The following is a 25,325-nucleotide window of genomic DNA, read 5'->3' as shown; positions in this document are numbered from 1 at the left end:
AAATCGAAAAGATCTTGCAAGATCTAAGAAGAAGAGCTATTTCTAAGGTAAACAATTTATTTTCATGTTGGGCTTTCTTTTTTCTTTTTTTCCCTTCTTTGCTCAGGAATTTTAAAAGTAAGAAATACTGGAAGTGGCAAAAGTATAAACCTGTTTGATGACGGCTTTGACAACAAACTGGCTCGTTTCAAACTCAGCAGCTTGACCCAGTAGTTGCACACGCAGCTTTCCCTTTGCCCCGGAGCCACGCTCGCAGCTCGCACCGCAGCACCGGCTTCTGAGTTAGATCCTCAAGTAGTTTCACTTTTACTGCGTGAATCATGTACTTGGGAAACTGCAAAAAAGAAGTTCTCCTGCCACCAAGACTCGGCTGCCCAGCACCAAAATGAGAAGCAGGTTTAACCCAGTCACAATCCTTTCACCGTGGAAAACTCAGTTGCCTCTGGAGACACAAGAATGTCATATGCAGCCTTCGGAAACGTCGGTGTCTAGTGTCTTGTTCTCTTGCTTTGTGCTTAAGGAGCGGTTTGTGAAATTGGCTCCAAGCATGACGAAGCCTGGAGTGTCTTTCCACGCTTCTGCGGAGTGCTCACTGTCTGAATTTAGGCTTGGGCATTCTGGGCGGGAAGCCAAAAGAATCCGTCCCATAGTATCAGAAGGAAATGCTACCTCAGCTCGCTAGTCCCCACACGGATGAATCACCATGGCTCCTCCTCTTGAGTCTATTAGCATGGGGACACCTCCAGCCCATAATTCTCTCCATGCTCTGTTTTAATAACCAGGAGCTGAGGAATTCTAGCAGTGCCTTTGTTTCCATCGGGCTGTTTGCTTCTTCACCTCTGGCTCTCTCAAGGACAAGCATCATGGAAGACCCAAACGTGACAGCAAAGGGAAATATTCCACAGAAAAGGAAGTTCTCTTGCTGTCAAGTGGCTTTCTATGCCTTACCATTTCTCTTGACTGTGAGTTTTGCTCTGGTTCCTGTAGTCCTCTGTGTGCTCCATCATAAGCAGGTAAGGACAAAGCAACATTTCTACATCTAGAGTGTGCGGAACACACTAATTCTCGTGATGAATCCTGCTGCGTTTACACTATGAGCAAACTCATAGTTCTTTCTCTTTCGCGACCGCCAATGCTTTTAATGTCAAAGGTTTTGGCTGAGGGCATTTCCACACTGGGGAAATGTCTTTGGTTTAATTCCTATACGATACCAGCTTTTGTTCCGTTCTCTTTTGTTGCCTCTTCTGTACCAATGATGTTAGCTGTCCCAGTGCAGCATGAACAAGTGCTGATGCTCTGTAAGGAGTGCCAGGGCTCAGCAGCCCATCATTTCAGCCAGCACTAAGCCTGCTCACTCTTGATTTTATGAAATATTCATGGAGTGAGCCCAAATAGCAATCATCAAGTGGTCTTCTGCATTTAATTAGCTGCTTTCAATTTTTTTTTTCTGTATCTTTATGTACAACAAGAGTCAGAAACACAGGCATCGGCCAAGAGCTTCATTTGCCGAAGCCTGGGGTTTCGCTTTGCCGCTTCGAGGCCGAATTATCTCCTGAAGGATCTAGGTGCTAGCTAGGTTAGGCTAGGCTAGGATGCCAGTTTGCATGTCCCGTAGCTCTTTTAATTTCTGTTTAATGGAAGAAAGGAAGAAAGGAAAAAGTCCCCTTTGGTGAAGAGAGAGGACAACTTGCTCTCAGGGGCTTACAGATCTTCGTGGCATGATGGCACCACAGACACCTCCTAAGGAACAATCCTACTATTTGTTTTTATAAAATATGAACAGAGTAGCCTGTTCTATACCTGGCAGCCCTATCACGTAGTAAAGAGTTAAAAACATGTTTTTAAAACTGCTTTACTACTTTTAGACATGCCCTGTGCCCAACCAACCCTTTCCCGTCTGTACCAGGACTATGAAGCAGAAACTTAGCAACCTGGGACTGCAATTGCACTCCTCCGATGACAGATCAAATGCTGATGAGTACAGAGATGCCCACAGCACTTATCCATGTTCCACGCCTTTCCCTCTTCATTTTTTTCCCCATATTGTAGAAAAATAGCTTTCTTAGTAAGTGAAAGAACTGCCATTAGTCCCTTAGGTGCAATTAGGGAAGGCCAGGCAATGAAAACCATTCCCTGCTAGGGATTCTCAACATCCTCAGCATGCAGGGCAGCAGCTTCCCAAGAAGGGGCATAATTTCATGGTGATTCAGACATTTCAGGGCTAGCAACCTACTGGATGTGAGAGGGAACCAGGTGTCTACACCTGTACATCTGATCCTAGATTTCTTTTTGGGCTTGGGACAGCCAGCGAACTCACTGTGCTAGGGGAGCATGATTTCCATAAGCAAATATGGAGTTATGACTTAGGGCAATATACCAAAATTGATAATTCATAACCTGGGCTTCCATGAAGCCCCCTCCTTCCCTGGGCTGAGAGGGTGCTAGACAGCAGCACTCAGTTTGGGAGCAGAAATTCCTGTGGGTGACACCTTGAGTGCCCAAAGGTCTAAGCGTGGTTTAGTGGTTAAAGAGAAATGGGCTATAAAGCATGAAGCTAGCAACCCAGTTCTGCTAACAATATCAGGTGTAACCTTGGGAAAACCCCTGAGCGCTCCATGTGTCCTTCTGCCTCTCTGCGTAGCTGGTTCAGAGGCCCAGAGTGACCCCAAAAAAGCAGCAAGTGTCAACAAGAAGAGTGACACCATGCGCCCGGGCTGCTCTAGCACAAACTGAGCCAGTAACCAACTTAAAGCTGAGCCTTATCTCCAGAGGGACAATACTTGTGGCAGTCTATGACAGTTGAATCCAGGAACGGAAACAAAATCCTGCTGAGCAGTCTTGATACACAGGAGGTCTTCCACTACGCAATGCTGATGGTTGTCTTTTTATTTTGTGGAAATGCCACCAGAGCAGGTATTAAGAATAAGAACGTATAAGAACATTGCTATATTTTAAGCATTTAAAAGTTTGCACTGTTGCTTTTTCATAGTAGGTCATATTTTAAAGCAGCCATCATTTGAATTATGGCTAAAAGGTTTCCTTCCCTTCCTGGAAGAAGGTTCTTGGTGCTCCTCTGCTGAGCACCTTGATGACCGAGAAGTTTCAGCAGGAAATGACCAAGCTCTGCTTCTTTCCACAGGCAACAGGGACGTGCTGGGCCCACGGCTCTTGTAAGTATTGACACACTAAAACTGCTGTATGACTTTTGTTAGACTCGCACTGTGATAAAGATGACTGCAACCCAGCAGTGTAGTCCTCATGCCTAGCTTGTCTATAGACAGGCAGAAATTCTGGGCACAGAAATGCAGAGCCCATAGAGACCTGTGGCTAGGACAGGGATTCCTTAGCTATGGACCTGAGGCTGTCAGCCAGCGACCATCTCTCAGGCCAGAAGGGTCAAACCTATTGCCTTGCAGTGGCTTGTGCACCAAATTCTTGAAAAAAAAGCCATCCCTTCTCCCAAGTGTTAGTTCAGCGTGAAGCAGCTTAGGGTAACATCCAACATGCCAAATTTGAAGCGCAGAGGTTTAATCCAATCAATGAAATACTTCTGCTTACATAAAACTTCATGTAATGACTGCTAACTGTGCAGGACCCATGCAAGGATAGGACACCGTGGTGTTTGGTAACTCAAGGTGTTGGCCAGCAGTGGGGTATGGGGTATCTCCTTATCCAGTTCCTTGTGCACACAGCAGGAGCTGTGACAACCCTACTAGCTTGGACACTGATAGTCTGTGTTCACCCTTTGTGGGGAGGGCAAAAGCCTGGGGAGATCCCACAGGATCAGCTCTCATGAAGGACTACAGCCACAGCAGCTAGCAAGGGGAGGGTTTCGGTAACCACCTTCATCATTCTCAGACCAGCTGAAGTTCTGCTCATGAATTACTTCCTGCTAGAGCTCAGTTCAGACCTGATCCTCAGCCTTAAAAGCTCTTCTTCCTCGGGCCGCATTTGGCAGCTAACCTGTCTGTACAGCAAACCTCTCCAAGCCACCTGTAGGCCCTGTTGGTCCTTCAAAGCCTCTATTAGCACTTAAGATTCAGACACCTTCCTAACGCTTCTGAGTTCTAAGAAAATCTCAATTGTAACCACAAGAATAAGCTGACAAAACATTCCAGGAATGTAGTCAAGAGAGTTGCACCATGGAAAAGCTCTTAGAAAATAAGTACAGTTTCTCACCGTACTCTTTTTGTCCATTTTCCCCAGTGAACTCTACCCTTAACGCTGAAGGTATCCTGACGTGGAACTGGAATTTGACACACTGCGATGGATTTGTGGAGAAGCAATCTGACATGGTGATAATCATGGAGAGCGGCAACTACTTCATCTACGCTCAGATCTTCCGCAAAAGTGTGATGAATGAGTCTTTCAGCCTGGCACTGAACAAAATGCCAGGCATCCTTCTCGGCAAGGTTGTGGGACCAAACAGTGGGGACAATAAGGCTACTATAAATTTCGGGAGACCGTTCTCCCTGCAGAAGGGAGATAGGCTGTACTGTCAGATTAATTTTACAGTCAAGTATATTCTGGCTGAGAATCTGACTTACTGGGGGCTGTATAAAATGTAGCAGGATTCTGCTCTGGGTGGGTTCCTTCCTCACTCTCTCCAGCAAACTTTAGGGCACTTCTCATCATGGCAGAAGAGTTTGTGATTTCTCTTTGTATGAAATTCATAGTCGGGTTGGTATCTTGCAATGAGAGACTAAAATGCACTAAGCAAAGAGAAAACTTTGGTAACAATAGATATCAAAATAGATATCAAAACAATAGATGTCACGAGATAGGAGAGAAAATTACTTCTTGAAGGAAAAGACATTAAGACTTTATCAGAGATGACCCTAAGATCCTGGGAAAAAAATAAAAATAAAAGTTATATTCGATTCACCCTGAGCTGGGAAGAGTTCTGCTGCATAGTTGGTTGTGTTTTGGAGCTGGGTGCATGTCAGTACCTCGGGGTCCCTTCTAACAAAAGGTGCTATGTAAAGCTAAGTTGTTCTATTTGTTCTATACCATTCCTGCATAGCAGCCTGGGAAGCAATATGTCCAACGCACAGGGACAAAACAGTTCAGAGACGGTCTGCGACAGAAGAAAAGCTCCTCACCTCCTGCTATGGCTTTGGCCACTCTGTGCCACCAGCAAGGGAAATTCCACATCAGCGTGTCCCAACGCTTGCTGAGTAGTCCAGAAATGCAATAGATGTTGCCATATGGGCAATATATAAGCAGATATTGCAGAGAAGGAATAGGGAGAGAAGGACACGTATGGCAAAGGCAGGTATGGGACAAAGTAGAGCGTGGAGGGTCGGAACTCTGTTCCTGGTTATTTTTTCTCTATTTGTCTGTGTAGCCAGGGGTGCAATCAGGGCAGGGCAGAGAAGACCTGGCATGAAGCAGGGATGGGCTGAACACCCCTCCTACTACTCGTCCCCCGCAAGCACTGCCTCGGTGTCCAGCACAAATCAGAATCCAGGCTGATATGGTGGCAGGGGAGCGGGAAACACGAGCTGAGGCTGGAGCTGCACACCATTCGCCTGCTCGAAGGAACCGGTGGGCACTGAAGCGCTGCTCAGTTCAAGGCGTTGCTGCATCAAAGAGGACCATCAGATCATAAGGAACATGTGAACAACACGAAGGTCCCAAGGCCTCAGCAAAAGCAGAGTGCTCTCTAGGAAACCATCTCCATGATGGCCCAGCAGCCCCACAGGGTGCCAGCTGCACCTCACCAAGCAGCCTTTCCAAGGAACTATGAGCTTGCTTTCCAGCCACCTGGACCTGCACGAGTGGAACTGCACTATCTTTCCTCAGAATATGTCTCAGCCTCATGGCTTTGCAGGAGAAAGCAAAGCAATGAAGCCATCTGGAAATAAATTGTGATTTGGGATGGGCTAGGGCAATTAGGGGGGATGCTGGGTCTAACAATTTTGTAAACTGTACTTTGCAAGTCTAAAGAACTAAGACAAGTTTCCATAGTGATGTCATTAGCCTTGGGTTTTGTTTTTATACAAGCATTACCATCAAAAGAAATGCCTTGTCCTCACTCTGCTTTGTGTCTCTGATTCAAAATAAAGATCTTACAGACCGCAAACAGATCTCACTTCTTTGATACGGCCAGGGAAGATAACTAAGAGATGCTTCTCTCTACCATTTCTCTGCATTCACTGGGCCCCCTAAGCAGGACATGCTCCAAGGGGATGGCATTATCAGTATGGCGTAAGATCAGTTTGAGCTGCATGGTCTTGGGACACTACAAAAACAAGTCTTCCTCCCAGTGCTTAGACTCAGAGTTCTTAGACTCAGGCTTTGCCCATGACATGCACTTGACACTGTTAGCACTATGGTACTCAGATTCAATGTGAACACAGCGTGAATGTCAAGTAGTAATAAAGCTGCCCCAGCCCTTGCTCTACAGCGTGACCAGGTGGTTCACACTCGATGCAAATTTAAATGTTGCTGTGGTTTGCTCCTAGCACTCAGGATTACATAGACCAGAAAGGCAAGGCACCCCAGATGCTTCTGGCTGAAAACTCTGCCTCTTAGAAAGTTCCTTCACATAAGCAATTACCAAATCAATAGAGTCAAAAAGTCATTGAAAACATTCTACTTTCACAGTTTGAAATCATCACTTGCCCCTTAGAGAGTGTTTTCACTAGGAGATGGGATGATGAAATAGTAAACTATTTCTCTCTAGTATAGAATGCCTTATAATAATATTTACTTTCTAACCTATGGCAAGTCCATAACCATCACTGGCTCTTTGAGGACGGACAACTAACATAACATGCAGCAATATCACCCCAGAAAAGGCACCAGGACAGCTCCAACGTGCTATCTGCTCATATTGGGTAGCAAGCATGTTGTCCGTGGAGAGTCACCAAGCAATGAGCAATAACTGCCCATTCTTCTGAATGCCTCTGGTGGCAGGCACCAGGGGAGGTCCACACACACCTCCAGGACGTGACACTTCTTGCCCTAAAGCCCTCCAGTCAACCAATTAACCAACCAATTAACAGCATACACCATGGACAAGCGCGCTATTTGGGGAGTTTCAGAGTGCGACTTGCTTTCCATCTCTTCTTATTATATCTTTCCCTTGCCCCAGAAAAAAAAGCCCATGAAATACAAAGCCAGCAGCAACAAAAGGAAGCGTGGGACAACTGCAAAAGCTCCCTACCTGACTCCAAGGAACCTATGGCTCACAGTGAGGTAGGAGGCTGTTGTTCAAATAGCAGCCACTCTTTCAGGTGGGTTAACACAAATCAGCTGCTCTAATAAACTCAGGGATTGATGCACATCCCTTGGTTACATAAAGTCTTAGTGATGCAGAAGGTCAAATCTCATCTTAGATGCAGCTTGAACACTTGTTCCCAGAACTTTCCAAAAGCCAGTGGGATCCAGGTACCGAAGTGCCACGGCCACTTTTGAAAGGAGGACTCTTGCTCCAAAAGCTACTTTAGTTCATCAAAATTTCTACCCCAAATTGTTTTCTTGTAAAAGCCCCACTGAAAGCTATGGAGATATATTTAAGACATGCAACTGCTCATGAAAATCCCACCTTCTGCTGCCTGAGCACACAGAAATCAATAGGAAGCACCTACACACTTGCAGTCCAGGCAAATGTCTCTGAACATGTCCTACTCGCCTTGCTGCAATTGAGCATTGCTCTTTTCTTAAGATTTCATGGCAAAAGCAGAACTAGAAAGTGCATTCATTCACTCCACTCGGAATTTGAAACAAGCAACCTTCTGAGCCAGGAAACAAGTCCCTGCTGAGTGCACATTAGCAACTGGTAACTGATGACATGGGAGAAGCCATCCACCCTGCAAATCAAAATAAACTTCAGTTGTAGGGCTAAATTCTCTCTGTGATAAGAAAATGCCATACAGCAGAGCAGAGGCCTTTATCTCAAGAGAGCACCCAATCTTTCCAGGCTGCATAGAAACTCACAGTATTTCAATCTAGAGAAGAAGGTGGGTTTTTTTTTTTTTTTTTTTTTTTTTTTTTTTGTGGCTGAGCAAAAGAGAATGGATTTTGCTGCTGAGGTTTTCTAGAGCATGCTTGTCAGGATTGTGGTTTGCAGATCTACCACAGTTTACCAGAGCATGGAGGTCAATGTCTGGAACATGGGGAACACAAATTTAAGAGGCTGAAGGGATGAAGTGAAGCAGTACAAGGCTGAAGAGCTGAAGACCAAGCTTCAAGAAATCTCAGAATTTTATTTACTATGGAACAGGGAATCTGCTCTTAGTTAGGTGCATTCAGTGTCACATCCCGGAACAAGCTTGGCAGAAAAAAGGGAGCAAAGGCAAAACGAGAACCGCTGTTCAGACAATTAGTTACAGCTGCTAAGTAGGCTTCACTTCGTCTTATAATTTGCAGTTACAATCTCCATGCTTGGTTCAACTTCACCCAGACTCCCCTGTTTGTAATAAGGGAATCCACCCTTATTTTTTTACTTAATCAACTGCAAAACTTTGCAACCCTTCTTTAAAGTGCAAGTGACTGTAAAAAACACTTCTGCACTGGTAGTGTTAAGCAGAGCAATAACCCTGCAGGTATTTGCCAACACGGCTTGCACCAGGACTTCTCAGAGGGCAAGCATCTGGGCTACTGTATCACGGGATTAGCAGTTACATGAGCAAGATAAAATATCTTGTATGAAAGAAAGGTGTGTGCACATACTTCTACATACCGATTAACAGCTAATTGAAGAAAGCAAATATTCTGTTTTGCTGGTGAAATAAGAACTAGAAAATTGCTGTGTTGTTTAATAAAAACAAGAACTGTTGAGCCTTTCTATTCTGATCTGCTTCTATTCTGATATGATTGGCATATCAGAGCAGATGTGAGAGCTGGATACGGCCAAGGGTCACTCTACATCTACACTACATCTGCATCACGTCACTCCTTGCTGCTGGTGGCCAAGACATAAATCGTGCCTGCAATCAGAACTGCAAAAGCTGTATCCAAAATGCAAGATGTAATTTTATTCATTATAATGTACAGTTTTACTGAGTTCTATTACTGTTTAAATGTTGCACATTTGGAAGTATTGATGTTCAGTGGCTGTAGAGTTGTCATTATAAAGCCTTTCCGTATCTCTGCTAGACTATTTGAATGGAAAAAACTCTCTCAGTGGGCTACAATACAATAAACTTCTGCTCAACCATGAAAATACAGAGGTCATCAAGCTACTGTGGCCATCCATACTGGTGAACACAGGAAGCTCTCAGGATACCCTTCTGCTTTGGGCAAGGTCTGCAAGGGAGAGAAGAGAAAGTTGCCTGGAGGCCAAATCCCCTCTAAGTTCAAGCTGAAAGAGCTATCACCAAAGCCAGAAGCTGACACAGATGCAGACCCACCTCTCCTCTCCCAACACACCATTCCTGATTGCTGGGAAAAGTGACAAAAGTAGAACTGTTAATTTTGATTGCAATATCAAGTACTCAAAACTTCTACAAATGAGTCCAATAAGACAGAACAGTTTTGCACGTTGAAGCTAAGCAAGCTGGCCCTTTTCTTAGCAGGACAGTCACCAAAGCAGAGGGCTCGACAAGACCAACTGCTCTGGACAACATAATCCATGCACAAAAATCTCATACATCAATTAATTGTTCTGATGGAAATTTTCCAGGAAAAACAAACAAATAAAAAAAAACAGCCTGGCACAAAAAGTCCTGCATTGACAATTTCAACTCTGAAGATTACTACTCCAGAAATTTTAAGCAGCCAAGAGGCCTTCGCTCCAAGCTTCTCCTTCTGTTTGGCAGTGGTGACAATAACACTTTACAGATAGGGAAGAGAGGCACACTAAGATGATGCGACTTCCCTGAGATCGCCAGAAGTCTAAGCAAGCAGAAATAAGGAATTTAACTACGGAAAAGAGCCTGGCAGTGACACGAGGCTGACAGTACACCACTCACTCTGGCATCCTGCCACCAACTGCATGGTGACTCCCTCCTGTAGTTAGCAGGGAAGCAGGACCTTGTTTCTGCTTCTCTTCTCTCAAAATACGGTTTTATGTCAAATGGCCCTCCCAAGGAAACGGTGTCCCATCCTACCTCTTATCTAATTTGAAAAAAGAGAGTACCCCGTTGCATTCCTTTTTCTTTGAAATATAGCATTTTCTGTTTCTCACACTGCTGGTGAAGGTGCCACTTTACAGATTCCTACATTTGCTTTTGGACTCTTTAGTAAACAGCACAAGTTTAGAAACAGAGTGTTGTTGGGGGAGTCATCTCTCTGCGTCACTTGGCTGTTGCAGAAAACATTATCTGACACGGGCCAACACCCTGCCTACCCCTCTGGGAAACCTCTGGTGTGATAAACAACTGGAAGCAACATCTACCGTCCTTGCAAATTCCCAGGAAGAGTGGCTGAAGGAAAATTACAGCATTTGACTCATTCTGAGAAAAGCATCATAACGTATTTCCTTATCTAATAGTGCGACAGACAAGGGTTGGGTACCATTACACCCTGAGATCCCAAAGCCATTTCTTGCTATTGCAGACATCTCCCCTCCCAGATGCACCCTTGCACTCAAGGGAAGGCTCTACCTCATCTTAAATCCTTCATATATTTCCAACTTTAAGGTCTGTGTAGCTGATAAAGTTTCCATTGCCTGCAAGGATTTCACTCCCAATGCTCCCTTCCTCTTCTCATCTTAACCCTCCCATAGTGCTGGAAACTTGCTACCACCCTACTCTAACTGTGCAACACCACCAAGATGAAACTTCTACTGTGGGTCTCACCATTGACCTTCTCAAACTAGTCTTTGCCCCAGAGGGTTTGGAGGAAAAAGAGGAGGGAAAAAAGTGTGTGTGGCGGGGGGACAAATAAAGATATCAGAAAAAACAGACACTAAGCATTTTCCTCTTTCAATCTTCAGATTTACAGTTTTTCAGGTCTCAGGCATGATTTTTAATATCTGAGACTGGCAATAATGAAAGATCAAGCCAATCATCCTGAGAAAAATACTAACAACTGGAACAACTGTATAGCAAATATTTTTCCTAAACCAAATGAATTAGCTTGAGCAGCTTTTTACGTAACTGGTGTCGAAATCTTTCCAGGAAGCTTGACGCTATTATCATTTCATTCTCAGCATGCACGTGCCTGATTTGATGTTCCCCTTATACTGGAAAGATGACAATTTATGGTAGCTCAGTCTTCAGGCTGGTCATGAAGTAACACATCACAAGATCAAGTACTTGGTGGTTCAGAACAATATTTACTAGAAATTATGATACAGCCACATGCTTTATGTTGAGCTCTTCTCTTTGTTCTGTTTTTGGTAAGGGATTTCATCTTACTGGTCAAGCAAAACTGGGCATGGCAAAGCAAGGAGAAAGGAACTGTCTCTGCCACCAAGATGAGCCAATGCCTGCACAAGATCAACTAAGGAAACACATGTTCCACTTTCAAACAGAGACAATAAAAGCTTATTTTGCAAAAAAAAAAGGAATACTAGGAAAAAAAAAATACTCCCAACAGAGTTTGACCCAAATGACTACAAGTTTTGCTCATTATGAGCGCACATCCCCTGCCAGATGCCATGGGTTGCAAGGCTTTCAGTCTACAGCTAAGGAAAGCACTCACAGTTGAGCTACTAAGAAGGAAAGGGAGGACACCAAGGACCATATACAGCAACGCACATGTCCTCTTTGTCACATAAAGTCTTAAATTTCATGTACTTTGAACCATAAAATTTCCACTTACACATTTTGTCAATACTAACTTTCACCCAACTTTTAAAATCTGTTTCTGTCCTTACTTATTCATTTCTTACCATTTTACATTATTTTCCCTATGTACTTATTTCTCATAGAGAAGAGAGATTATGAAAAATATAAGCATTTACAAGTTTTAAAATTAAAATAATGCAAAATTATATATTTCCTTACGTGAACTAAGAGATTTTTCTTCTTTGCAATGCTAGTTACACTGTTGCTACTTTTTAAATGAACTTTAACTCAAAAATGAAGAAGAAAGCATTTAAAGATGTGAGGGGAAATTATCAGACACGCATAACAGAACCAGAGCCTAGTTCTCACACCAAAGCCAGCCTAGGTAGAGCCAACAGGGAAGCAATTAATTTAGGGAGATCCATGGGATTGTTCCAGCCCAAAACTATTCATGCTTCCCCATCAAAATGGATGAATATCGTTTTCCCTGCAGGAATCCCAACCACAGACCAGAAAGCAGCAAAATACTAAATAAGGGCAGACCAAGCTTTATGCCTGTATGAGTTCACTGTTTATATAAGGCCGCTGGGTAGCCTTTTTGCTACTCCACAGGCATTCATTCAAACACTCTCCAGCTGGAGACAATCTAATTAAGTGAAACTGAATCCAGATTTTATATATATATATATATAAACAATCAAGATTATTCATTCATTAAAGTGTGGTGTGCGATCATGTAGCAAAATCAGACATTTGTGAGCCTATACAGGTGCTCCAAGTTTGTAGTGTGGGGTATTTTTGCTGTTCATGATGCGTTACGGGACCGTGACCATTTTGAAATCGCCACATAGGGTTGCCTGCACGTCTAATTTCTTGTAGGAAATACACTGATAGGATAAAGCTGCCGCAGACTGGCTTGTAAAATCTTTTATGAGCAGCACAACTAAAACAACTTGCTTTCACCAATGATAAAAAGATACCAGAACAGGACCAGATACCGGAATATACAACAGCTCCAGTCAAAACACAAACCCAGTCACACAAATATTATGTGAAGGCGGAAATCATATAAGTAGCTTATGTTTAGTTGTTTATAATAATTTTCCCTTCAGTGTGGGAGACTGAAGACTGATATCCAGCATGACAGCACATCCTCTTTAATCATGTGTTCCATTAATAAGCTGGGGGTGAGGGGAGCTAAGCTCCGTACGGACAACCAGGGCTGGATATTATTATGACGAGCAGGGATTTACGTAGGTCTCTAAGGACAAGGGCTAGACTAATCGTTTACTATTACTGTGAATGAGGAAAGCTGAGAAATGAGGTCCAGACTACTTTTACATTATTTACTGGGATCTTATTAGAGTCCTGCAGCCTCAAAACATAGGACAAAATTGCTGCCAGACCTCTATCCAGAGGAATATGGACAGATTGATTTTAATGTCATCAAGATCCTGGAAACATTTTTTTTTTTTCCTTTCTCTTTCAGAAAGTGTTCAAAAATTTCTTATTCCATCTCTGGAATTCAGCTACATACTTCTGGTTTTAATTACATTTCTAGCACATAGTCCTTGTGGAGTCTTTTTTGCTGGCAGCCTTTGCATTGTCTGATACTCAAGAAACTTCTTGGATATTCTTCATTGTTATTTTAACCGACACGACTCGAGTGAAATGCCTAAGGTATCTGGGACTGCAGAAAACATGAATTTTGTACCACGAATGTGTTCAAACACGCAAAAAGGAGAGTACACAGTACAAGCTTGTAGGGAGCCAAAATGCAAAGTGACCAAGACCAGAAAGTCTTGCAACAAAAGCTCTTGGATCCCACGCTCCCATGCCCTTTGCAGCAATATTTGGATTCCACCCCCCCGCCCTTTTTTTTAATTCTTGTGTTAGGATTTTAAAGCTGTTCTGGTTGCTGCACGGTCTTGCAGTTGTGTTTGTAATACGAAGTCATGATTTCCCACTTTCCCTCCTGCCTAAAAATATATTTGAGCTTGTTTCTCGTTGGCCAACTATATGATCAACACACGCATGCAGGAACTTCCATGTGTCTACTTCACAGGTTTTCCTAGAAAAGTTATTTAAAGCAAACAGATCATTTCTTCTGAAAGCCTGTGGCTGTTTCTGCATTAGCAGCAAACTTGCTCACAGATCAGGAAAACACGCTGAACTGGAGAGGTGCCTTCATGGGGATTTCCTCTTCACCTTCTGCCACGAGTTGCGGTGGTCACCCTGTGCCTTTTCCAGGGAGCAGGGGACAGCATGACTGCACAGGCAGAGCTAGCTGACAGCTGCCTGGTTAGTTGGCCAAAGTTTTCTCCTCGTAAGATCCTGAAAATAGTTACTGGGTGAAGTGCTTTTGAGAAATCAGCACCCACAAATTGCCATCTGACTCAAAGCTCTGTAGCACTGCGCTGAAGGGACCAGGCCACCCTGGGCATGAACCGCAGCAGAGCTGGGGGCATCTCCAGATCCGATTCTGGAGACTGGCATGGGCACAATCTTCCTGCCCACAGGAGAGTTTCAGAGTTTGCTTTGGGATTTTGACACTCACTTTCTCATTAACAAATGCTTCAAGTCCTGCACCCCATCACCCTTTTTTTTTTTTTGTTGTTGTTTTGTTTTTCAACTCTTTGCTAATAACAAAGAGGCAGAAAAAATCTTTACAAAAAATCAAATACAAATTATAATGCAAGCTACTTATGTGCTTATACACTAAGATACACTAGGACACTGCCAAATATCTCCCACAGCATCCTGTCTCATATTCTGCACAATGGATACCTCATTTAGGGGTAAATCTGATTCTGTAAGGAAACAAAAATGAGGCTATTGGAGCGCTGTTGTGTTTGTCACATATTTGAGTGATAGTAGGCAAATTAGGCTAATCAATCCTTCAAGCAATTTTACAATTGAAAATCTTTTAAAAAATTCTGCCTTGCTTCTGGTGCATGTATGGAGGCCACCACTACCACAGAGCTGCTACTACACTCCTAATTCTTATTTCTCTTACAGGACAGAATAGCTGTTGTGAATATGTATTTAATATATTTTACAAATAGACTCTCATTGTAGAAAGAGACGACCTGATTAGGTAGCATTTACATACAGAGAAGAATCAATAGTTTTGATTCTTTCTCAATAGTCTGCTCCTATATTGAGCAGGAAAGATTTTCTATTAGAGACAGATACAGTAATAATTTATCTAATAATTTATCTTGCCCAAGAGGTTCTTGTGCAGTCCTGATGGGATTTCTTAAAAGCTTGTTAGAGAGGACCTCTTTCAAAGCTATTGCCAGGCTATTAAGCCAACTGGCTTCCAACTGCCCCTGCCAAGCTTGGATGGCTTGGACTGTCCAACCTGGGGTCCTGATGTCCATGCTTCCTGAAAAAGTTAACTCTGTCCCTTTTAGGGTTGCTTTCCAACAAGGTTCCTCAAAAATTAGCAATTTCAGCAAGATGCCCACATGGATCCCCTTTCAGATCCTGTTGTGAAGGGATTTGCTATGTTCCTCCTTTCACTACCACATGGCTTCTCTGAAGCTGCCCTTCAGAATCAGCGAACACCAAAACCTCATAAATAGGAAGCTCCTTTGGTATGTGAAAGTCTATGACCAAAATAGATAACATCATCAAAGCAGCGTAACAAGCACCCAGAAACAAGGGAACATGACAGAGAAGGAAAGAAAACCTACCACACTTCAGTTAAAATAGAAAGGTTTACTATGTTTAAAGCTCAGATCTATGTTTATTCAGCATGAACTTGGAAAACGTTTCAGATACTCAAATCCAACGACGCAATGGTCAAAACTACAGCACATAAAAAGGATGGGAAAAACAAACCCTTGTGAACAAAACATGAACCTACTGGAAATTACCTTTTCGGAGCATATTTTTGGCTTAACACTTTTTTTCTCGAAGGTTGGTGGCTCTGAAGCAACATCAAGTAAACACAACTAAATTTAGAACTCCATACTGCCTTCTGTAATCCAAATGCATGCACAAAAATGACGAAAGCTTAAATAAAGTTGCACCACTGTTAAAGCTTGGCTGAGATTTTGTTTTAGGCAGGCAGTATTAGCAATAATAGTAGCAGCAAATCACTTCCTGAAAAGTAATTTTGGCTAGTATTAGAAATATCTTCAAGGAGATACTGCAGATCCTAATAGGAAAGCAAAGGTTTTAGTTATCCCTATCCTCAGGCCTATAGGAGTCAGCAGGAAACTTATCCCAGGAAAAGTCTACGGCATTTTTGTCCTCTGTGTGTCTTAAAGCTTAGCTCTGGTACTGCTGCCACATTCAGAGGGAGGACATCTGACCAGAGACCATCAGCCAGGTGGTATGAGAAGTCCTGTTTCTAGCTGATAAGCACAATGACACACTTCAAGGAGGAGTTAGATGATAAAACCAACCAACCAACGCTGTTACACGTATGAAACAAGAGCCTCAGCAGATTTGTAATAATTGATACCAGCTGACATCCAGCTGCTAGCCAAGTGCCATATGAATGCAGGAAAAGTGCTCCCCGCTGAAGCTGAAGGTTGCCGAGGGATTTACTGGTTATGTCTACACAGCCAGTTGCAGATGTTTACACGTCTGCTAATTTTCCTCAATCCCCCACCATAGGAAGCAGCTCCGCTTTGGAGATGAGGCAGCGCTTCCCATCAGCCCAGCACTGTCCCCACGGCTGCAGGGCAGGGCACAGAGCGACCCATTGCAGGCCTGGATGGAGCAAACAGGCCCCATCAGCGTTCACGAACATAGACAAGCCCTCAGCAACCTCTGCAGCCGCACTAAGTAATCTGGCAGCAGAGGCATTTCATTTTCAACCTCATCATTCCTTGGCTCAGCTCTCCTGCACCTGCCTCCTGCTACAGCCTCTCTAGGTTTCTAGAGACCATCCGATGCCAGAGCTGACATCAGTGAGCACATATCTGCTTATACCTTGTGACATGAGGAGATTTAACCTAAACAGCAGAGTTTTCCCTGACCTGAACAACAAGATGCAAGCCACACAGAAACCAGGTCCTCTCTGCTCTTTGCTTCCTCTTTGCATCTGTGAGACTTCTCTTTCACTGCAGAATATGGGAAGGCCAGATCCATGGGGATGAGGCAAAGAAGAAATATTGCTATGGAAAATTTAGCAGCATCTTGACAAAAGCCTAGCGAAGCTTAGAATATTCTGTGTGCGTTCATGCCTTATTGCACAACAATCCTGCGCAATTTGTTATGATTGTTTTTATTCTCTGCACCAGCAATTTCACATAAGAGAATTAGTCATGGAACACATCGCACACAAAAATAGACTTAACAAAAATAGATATATAGGGACAATAATTATGTGCTTAAGATCACTGAGGTTTAGGTCCCCAGCGTCTTTTCTTTTGAAGCCTATATCCAGCAGTTTAGCAATTCACCGCACTCGGGGAGGCCCAGGAGAAAACTGAAAATGTCCAGGCTCGTGATGCAGTTCCTCCTCACAGTATAGTTTAATTTCTACCATGTAAAATAAGTCAGCTGAACAGGGGTTTACAAACAAAGACAAAATAGAGACACACATTAGAACATTGCCTCTGACACTGGAAAATAGAGATTAGGAAAGGGAAAACGGTAAAAACAACAGAAAAAGCTTTCCTCGTTGCACGGTAGAAGCCAAAACATGTTGATCAGATCCAGATATTTTTGATGCAAACTTGTCATTCTGGACATAAACTACACAGCTCAATGTGCTCGAAGTTGTCAGAACCAAGTAAGTTCCATTCAGAGAGATATGGCTTTGCCCTATCATTGGGAAGCAGATCCAGAACCATAACTTCCTATGCTTTATCCATGCCTTCAGTCTCAGCATACTCATTTTCAATTCCTACCATTTCTATCTCAGTCCATTTCTCCAGCTCTTTATTCCCTAGTTTACTTGCAGAGAGTGCCTATAAGTCCTCTTGGTTCCTTCCACCCTATATATAGCTATATAACCCTGTATAAAGTCATATATATGTATCCTGATGAGGTTGGACCAATATTTTATCCAAGAACACTTTCTCATCTCAGCTGGAAGGAGGGGGTCAGCCAACAGAAACCAATGTGTACAGCTGTATCACATCTTTCCCAGACTGAAGCTTATAAAGTGTGCTCAACTCTTCCACCATTCCCACTCAATGATCTTCTAAGCAACTCCTGATTTCAGGTCTCAAAAGAGTGCTCTTGTATTTTGGGTTACTGAATTTCATTCCAAGTCACTAGGCCCAATTCTTGCCTTTCCAGAATCCCAAAGCAGCAACACAGCATGAGGAAAGACTTACTTACTTTCTCCTCAGCCTGGAGAAGAGGAGGCTGAGGGGGGACCTGATCAGCGTGTATAAATACCTCAAGGGAGGCAGTGAGGAGGAGGGGGGCAGCCTCTTTTCAGTGGTGGGCAGGGATAGGACTAGAGGAAATGGCTTCAAACTGAAGCATCGGAAGTTCCACAGGAACTTAAGGAAGCATTTCTTCACTGTGAGGGTGACAAAGCACTGGAACAGGCTGCCCAGAGAGGTTGTGGAGTCTCCTTCTTTGGAGATCTTTAAAACCGGCTTGGATGCAGCCCTGTGCCACGTGCTCTAGGTGACCCTGCGTGAGCAGGGGGGTTGGACTCGATGACCTCTGAGGTCCCTTCCAACCTTCGGCATTCTATGATTCTATGAGATGGCTACAAAGCTTTCTGCAATTTTCAATTCAACTTACTCATTACTAATCTTGGACTCTTCTTAAAACTGAAGTAGCTTCCCACTTGGCTATTGACTTTGTCCATGTATTTATACAAAAATATGGTATCTTCTCTAATTTACCCTTCACTAGGCTAAACAACAAACTCCCCCATCTTTTTATAGACAAGATCTCCCAGTGCTAACCTGGCCACTGTAAAAGCCCTCCTTTCAGCTTGTTTATTTTGTTGTTTTAAACATAGGGTAATCAAAACCTTACTCAATACTCTAAATCCTTAGTACAGACAGACAAGCATTAGTGTAGTTGTAGAATTTGTTTTTAAGGCCCCCACATTAACCTCTGATGCATCCTGCAGCTTTATCTGACTTTCTTTGAGTAACATCAGCAATATATCATTTTCTGTCCTCCTCCACCCTAATGACCAAATTTTCAAGCTATTGCAAAAGTTCCTGCTCCTTTTCTCTTGGCAAGCGACTTTGCACTTCCTACTATTGCTTTTAAAACTCATTTCAAAGAGACTATTTTTTTTTCCCCCATGAGAAACTTGCCCTCCACACTAACAGTATCATTCCTAGCTTTATGTCATCTGCAAACTTCACCAAACATCTGTATAAGCAGTGAATATATTAAACAGAGTCAGTCATAAGAATGATACTTTTTTTTTTTCCCTGTCTGAAAATAATCCTTGTACCTCTTCCCTATAGTTTAGTGCCACTCTACCTTATAATTTCCACTGTCATTTCTACCTTAAAAAAGGTTATTATGGGGTTTTGGATTGGTGTTTTACTTAATTCTTGAATACGTCCATAGCATTGCTTTTGTCTTAGAAATCAGTCATCTTCTACCAAAAGATATTAAATTACTCCTGCAAAGAGTAAGCTTTGATAGAAGTGCTATATTTTACCCCCCTTCCACTGCCTTCATACCCTTAGTTATCATTCTCCTCACGTTTTAAGGCTCCATGTTTTTGGCAGAAAACTAGAAGGTATGTAAATTTCTGTATTTTTCTTCCCTCTTGCTTTTCAAGGTAGGCTGTTAATTACTGTTTTTGTTAATTTTATGTCCTCAAATCAACAGATCAATTAAAATCCTTTACAACTGCAATTTCATGCATCAACTCTTTCAACAGCTAAGGAAAAAAGTTACTCAAGCAATGCAGTACTTTCATATTGAGAAGCTGAAATGTTGTTCTCCAGATTTTGAATTTCCCTTGCCATTTTAATACTATTTTTTAAAGTATTTAGTAATTACTGTTTTTACAGATCTTAGCATTAACTCTATGTATGTTGCCATTCTTGCTGAAAACTGTGATGAGGCGTTAATTCAGTATTTGATTCATACCTTAACCTAGACAACTTCCATCATGTGAGTATCTCCACTTCCTCACCATCTCTTCTCCTTTTGCTTATGAGATCCAAGAACCTTTTGCCCTCTGCTTTTTTTCTCTCCATAATTCATTTCAACTTTTTATGTATAACAAGGCTCAAGGAAACAGGCTTCCAGGTTATTCCATACTGACAGCGCTTTCCTAACTGTGCCAGTGGCAAGTTTTCCTCTCTGCTGCTGTACTGGAATGTTAATTGGCCAGCATTCAGAGCCTTTCCAGAATTTGCATGGGCAATAAATCTAGGTTAGATAATTTTATGATTAGACAAAGGCAATAGCAACCTTATTCTGGTTATTCCCTGTAACCTACCTCTTTGGTTAAAGACAAGCAGCTCCTCCTTGCAAATAAATAAAATACTGTCAATTAGTTTGCATTGGTAGGGCTGATCTAAGAGGCACAGGGCAGCTTAAATTGTACAGTCTGAAGATACATCTGGATCCAAAAACAGTTGGGAACTAATGTTTCATACATCCTGACTGAAGTTAGCACCTCTTAAAACAGAATCCATCCTTAACTCTCTTGCTTGTGCTTTTCCTGAGTTGGAGTTTTCTCCCTAACATTACTCCAGAAGAGCTGATCAAAGGCTAGTGTATAAGATAAAGAAACTAGATATTTTTGCAGCCCTAGTATCTAGCTAGCAGACAGATAAACCACAGAACAGTCACTTCTACAGATGAAGCGCTCTTTTTCCCTCCTGTAAAATGCTCCTTAAATCAGTACTGCACTGGTTGCTGCCTCCTGCTCCCAGAACAGCCTGGACAAGAATAGCTGTCCACGTCTGGTGGTGCAGCTGTGGCCAGTGCATAAGGGCCCCTGCTCTCAAAGCCTTAGCTCATCAGCCACCCCAATGAATCGCCTGCTTTACACTTGCACAATGGAGACATTTAGCTGACTTTGGAAGGTTTTAGGCTAACAAGTCCAGGATCTGCATGTCCACAATGCACAGTCCTCCAGGCAGCTCTGCATGGGCACAGCAGCCACAGCTTGCAGGGTTATCCTACATAAGAGAAGGGTAAGGAGCACAGAAGGGTAACTGCCTGTTGGCACATACAGACACAGCTTCAATACAGCATTGTGATTCCCTGGAATTCAAATACTGACCCTGCGGCACAGTCTGGAGAACGTGAAATTATTTGGCAGAGTATAGGAAGCAAATATCATGGGAGGGAAAATATTAAGTATTTGCTCTTGTTTTGAAGGCTGAAGTGAAATGTGGACGTGAAAACAACTACCCTGGGTGGGAAGACATCACATCTATGATATTCCACTTATGCATGCAAAAACAGAAATATTGGCAGCTGTTTGAGGAAGAAACGCAAGGAATTGCTAGCTTGGAGGCTATCTCATTCTGCCTGTAGGAACCTGCAAGGGCAAAGAAGGAAACTTATGTCACCATCTGGCTCCATGAGGAAAGAGGTCAGATCAAGATCTCCCACCTCCTGGCAACTGCTCTGGGTGGCTCTGCAAAGGGCCAGGTCCTGGGTAGCCAAACAGAGCCCTGTGCTCTTTCATTAAGTTTGGATCTGGTAACCTAGACTGGATTCTAGACACCAGCAGCAACCCTTGGGCAAGGCTGCTGGTGCTCACTCCACTCACAAGCATTAAAGCAAGGAGCACATCCAGAGTCATAAACCATCCATTATCCTCACAAAAACTTGCCTTCGCAAGAGATCATCATCTTATTAGTCAGAGATGACTCACAAGATTACTAAAAGTAAGGCCTCCCTGACCTTTTCCTGCCCAATAGCTATCCAGCTTAATTGGTCATGTAAGCTCTTACGAAATGATGGAGATACCAAGACAGAGAGAGGTAAGCTATCCACTACCTAGTTCAAGGTGAGAGAAAGAGGACCAAAGGAGACCTGTAGCTGATATCTGCTGATATTAAAACTTAATTTTTACTAAAGTCAGTTCCATGTGGCACTGCAACCTTGTTCCACAGGAAAACTCATGGGACAAGTGGCAGAAAGTTTGAAGAGTCCAGTGCTCACAAAGGCCCTACAGGGACTCCAACACAGGCAGAGGAACTGCCTGCTCCTCCACCTGGGAATGGTCGCCAACCACCAGCCCTCCACTCCTTGTCCATTGCTTGCCTTTGACAAAACTGAGACAGACTCTGACTTGAGAGTAAATTATTTACCCTGGAACGATCTGTTGGAGGAAAGTAGTGAACTGTGCATGAGCTGCTTCATCCAAGACTTGTGCTCGCTATGTTCCCTACAATACTTGGTTCTTACAAATACTTAGTGCAAGCATAAGCTGCAGATCTCTCATGCTTCCACCACAGCGCTGCTTTTGGTAATTACCTGCCTCTTTGGCTGAGGAAGGTTTTGTTGTACATGATGTTTTGAAACCCCAGCTCAAGCCTTAATGGAGTAAACTCTGATTATGCTAAAAGTGCCAAGATAGATTCAGATTCATTCATAGGCAGGGCTGAAAGCTGATTGAGGTACCAGGAAAACAAAACAAGAAAACAAAGACCAAGATTTATCCACAGATTAGAGCAGAAAGACTTTGTGTCTTTCTGTAGAGGGAGGTTCTCTGCAATCAACATGGAAAATGGTAACAGATCAAATCCAGAAACCAATTGCAAACAGAAACAGACATTACGTTTGTAGAAACCTAAAAAGGACCTGTTATGTAATTAGGACCCGTTATGCAATTATCGTTACTGACACACAAGAAACCAAAGCAGATGATTTCTATGTCTGCATGAAACTGGAAAAGCTGCAGAGAGAGTGCTCCTTCATACATAGACAACTGCAAGTGATACTGGAAGGAAATTTAAGAGGAATAATTAAAAAGTAAAACTGCTAAAAGGAAATATTCCATTACCTAGTGCAGACCTGAATATGAAGCTCCTGGTTTCAAGGTTCTTTGGGGCCAAGAATTTAACCAGACTCAAATTGCTATTTAGCAATCAAGAATAAGAAGAAACCTTAATAAAAGTTACCAGACACTCATGTCTGGCAGAGAACAAGGACTGCATGACTGGTGTGTGTTGGAAAAGGGCTAGGAGGAGTTGAGAAAGAGGAGAGGAGAATCTGGTTTGAGGATGAGAATTTGGTTTCAGGGTGTGCTTGGAGGGTTCTGTCCCCTCATTGACTAATGTGTCTTTTCTCTTGGTTGATCTGATCCTTTGGGATATCAGTACTTTCTCCTCTGGGACACGCTTGCTCTAGATCTGTTTCTCCTTCCCTTGCCACTAGATAACCTGGTTTTGCCCCCATGGTGATGGCAGCTATATCGATACCACGTGTTCATGAGCTCCAAAACATGCATCAATCAAAGGCCATTTAGCCACAAGCCTATCTTGTTCAAAATATGAATGCAGAGCTTGAATTCCCAGGAAAATTGGATGTGTATTCAAAATTATAAATCTTACTATTTTAGGAACAATTTACACTGTTAAAGCTCTGCTGTTGAGGCACATTAGTTGCACTGAGGTTACATAAAGCATTGGTTCAAACAGTGCAAAAATCATCACAGCTACCCAGCTCGTTTGAAATCATAAACGAGTGATGAGCAATACTCCAAATTTTCTATTTTAACAGCTGGGGCATTACATGATCCTTGTGATATGAAAATGTTGATGAGTGGAGGAGTGGAATGATAGAAGTGCTAAAAGCAACAATATTAAGAGAGCAAGAAAATTACTCAGCACTCATGGTGATTCCCAGTCATTCATATGTCCACGTCATGGTTTTGGTTGCAAAAGATGGTAGGGGATTAGACTTGAGGATGGAAATGGACCTTTCCAGATCTATCTTTTTGGTACTGCTGCCAAAGGCTGAATGGCTTCTAATCTTATAAACATACAAAGAGCTTTTCTTTTCTCATCATTTCATCATGCAGCCCTTGTATATACACACACCACCCACAGCCTCATATGCGTTGCAACATAAAGAAAAATTGGAAATGGGCACCTTCCTCTTGCATCTCAAAAGACCTCACTGAGGTGACTGCGGCAGTCCCACTTCCCATACCCATAACATTATTAAGTCTTTCCTTCCTGCACTCTCACTTATCCCACAGGAAGTATTTAACCACAACAGAGAGATAAGGCAAGCACAAAGCCTGCCCAAAGACCATGCCAGATATTCCAACAGTGTCTCATTCATACAAAGCCCTGCTGCTGTGCTCAGCTTGCTCTCGAGTGCCACAATCCTCATCTTGCCTTGTGGTAACACAGATTTGGCAGCCCCTCTGCATTGCTGGCTCCCAACACCTCACAGAACCAGAGAACCATAGAATCCTTAAGGTTGGAAGGGACTTTGAGAGGTCATCTAGTCCAACCCCCCTGCACATGCAGGGTCACCTAGAGCATGTGGCACAAGGCTCCATCCAAGTGGATTTTAAAGATCTCCAAAGAAGGAGACTACCCAACCTCTCTGGGCAGCCTGTTTCAGTGCTCTGTCACCCTCACCTCAGTGCTCTCTCAACCCTCATCATCCTTCCTACTAAAAAAGTTGAACCTTCCCTTATGACGGCAGCTCACGACTTTCTGCCTGATCCACAACAGATTTGGAGAGCAGTTTATCTTCCTTCCTGCTTGCACTTATTTGAAGATTACTGAGCTACCTTAATCTTTTCTTCTTATGTTAATCAGCCTCAGTTCATTTGAACTCTCCCTAAAAGTATATATTTAAGACTGCTTGGAAGACCAGCTAAGTTTGTAATCCATGTTGGATGCAACATCATTGAGCTGTTGGCCAGTCTTTTATTTATAGTGATAGCATATTCCATGAAAGAATGAAGCTAGCCATGAATATCAGAATCAACCTAGCAGCTAGGAAACCCTTAAAATTAAACATCTTTGATCCAGACTTAAAGACAGACTAAACATGGGACCGTACAGTCTTGTTCCTCTCTGCAGTATCTATGCAAGGCATGTTTAGGCAAAGAAAAAAAATTACTGACAAACTGTGTTACTGACAAACACAAAATGAAATACAAGGAAATAATCTATGTTTCTTGTTTTCAGAATCTAAATTGGTAACACCACTCAGAAATCCCAAATGGATTGTTCTGCATAGCATGAAGAAAACAGCTGATGAGGAGACAGCTACAGGCTGAAGGTCAAGATGACGAGAATGTGGAAAACACTGATATTGCACTGCCTGCACGCCCCAAAACTTGCATGAGATTTCACTACTGTGCCTCCCCATCCTGCATTTCCTTGCTCCAGACCCGCTCCTGCCCAGTTCCCTTATCTTTCCAGCCTCATGCCAATGCTGGCCCCAGCCACCAGCCCCATGGACATCCCCAGCTCTTTGGCACCAACTTGGCTTCTCTACACCACAATTTGTCCAATTTCTCATCGTACTACTTTGAATTACATTGGAACCAGCTGCCCCTGAGAGTGTGTAGAGCCCAAGGCAACTTCTTGCCTCTCAGAGCTAGTAAGAATACAATGAATTAGCTGCAAAGGACAAATCACATGGAAAATCGACAGCTCACGTATGGAGACAGATCCATCTCACATACACACAGAATCATCCTACTTGGCTGCTCCAGCAGACACAGATTTTTCTAGGCCTTCATAATCTGTC

General features: G+C 43.0%; 2 long non-coding RNA genes across 2 annotated transcripts in view; one reads left to right on the top strand and one right to left on the bottom strand.

Annotated features, from left to right (window-relative positions):
- Nucleotides 1-957: 957 nt before the first annotated feature.
- On the top strand, nt 958-4,263 carry LOC112951197. Its single transcript, XR_003250149.1, has 3 exons — nt 958-1,013; nt 3,140-3,170; nt 4,207-4,263. It is a non-coding gene; the product is annotated as an uncharacterized LOC112951197 (long non-coding RNA).
- A 4,701-nt stretch (nt 4,264-8,964) lies between these two features.
- The window catches only part of LOC112951195, a 58,240-nt gene continuing 41,879 nt past the window's right edge, over nt 8,965-25,325 (bottom strand). The window contains exon 2 of the long non-coding RNA XR_003250147.1: nt 8,965-9,255. This is a non-coding gene — a long non-coding RNA (uncharacterized LOC112951195). The remainder of the gene's footprint in view (nt 9,256-25,325) is intronic.

The sequence above is a fragment of the Nothoprocta perdicaria genome, unplaced genomic scaffold, assembly GCF_003342845.1.
Source record: "Nothoprocta perdicaria isolate Ctin4 unplaced genomic scaffold, notPer1 scaffold_34, whole genome shotgun sequence".
In the NCBI taxonomy this organism is placed as follows: Eukaryota; Metazoa; Chordata; class Aves; order Tinamiformes; family Tinamidae; genus Nothoprocta; species Nothoprocta perdicaria.
Note: the sequence above shows the minus strand (reverse complement) of the source record. Positions and strands in the feature narration are given on the sequence as shown.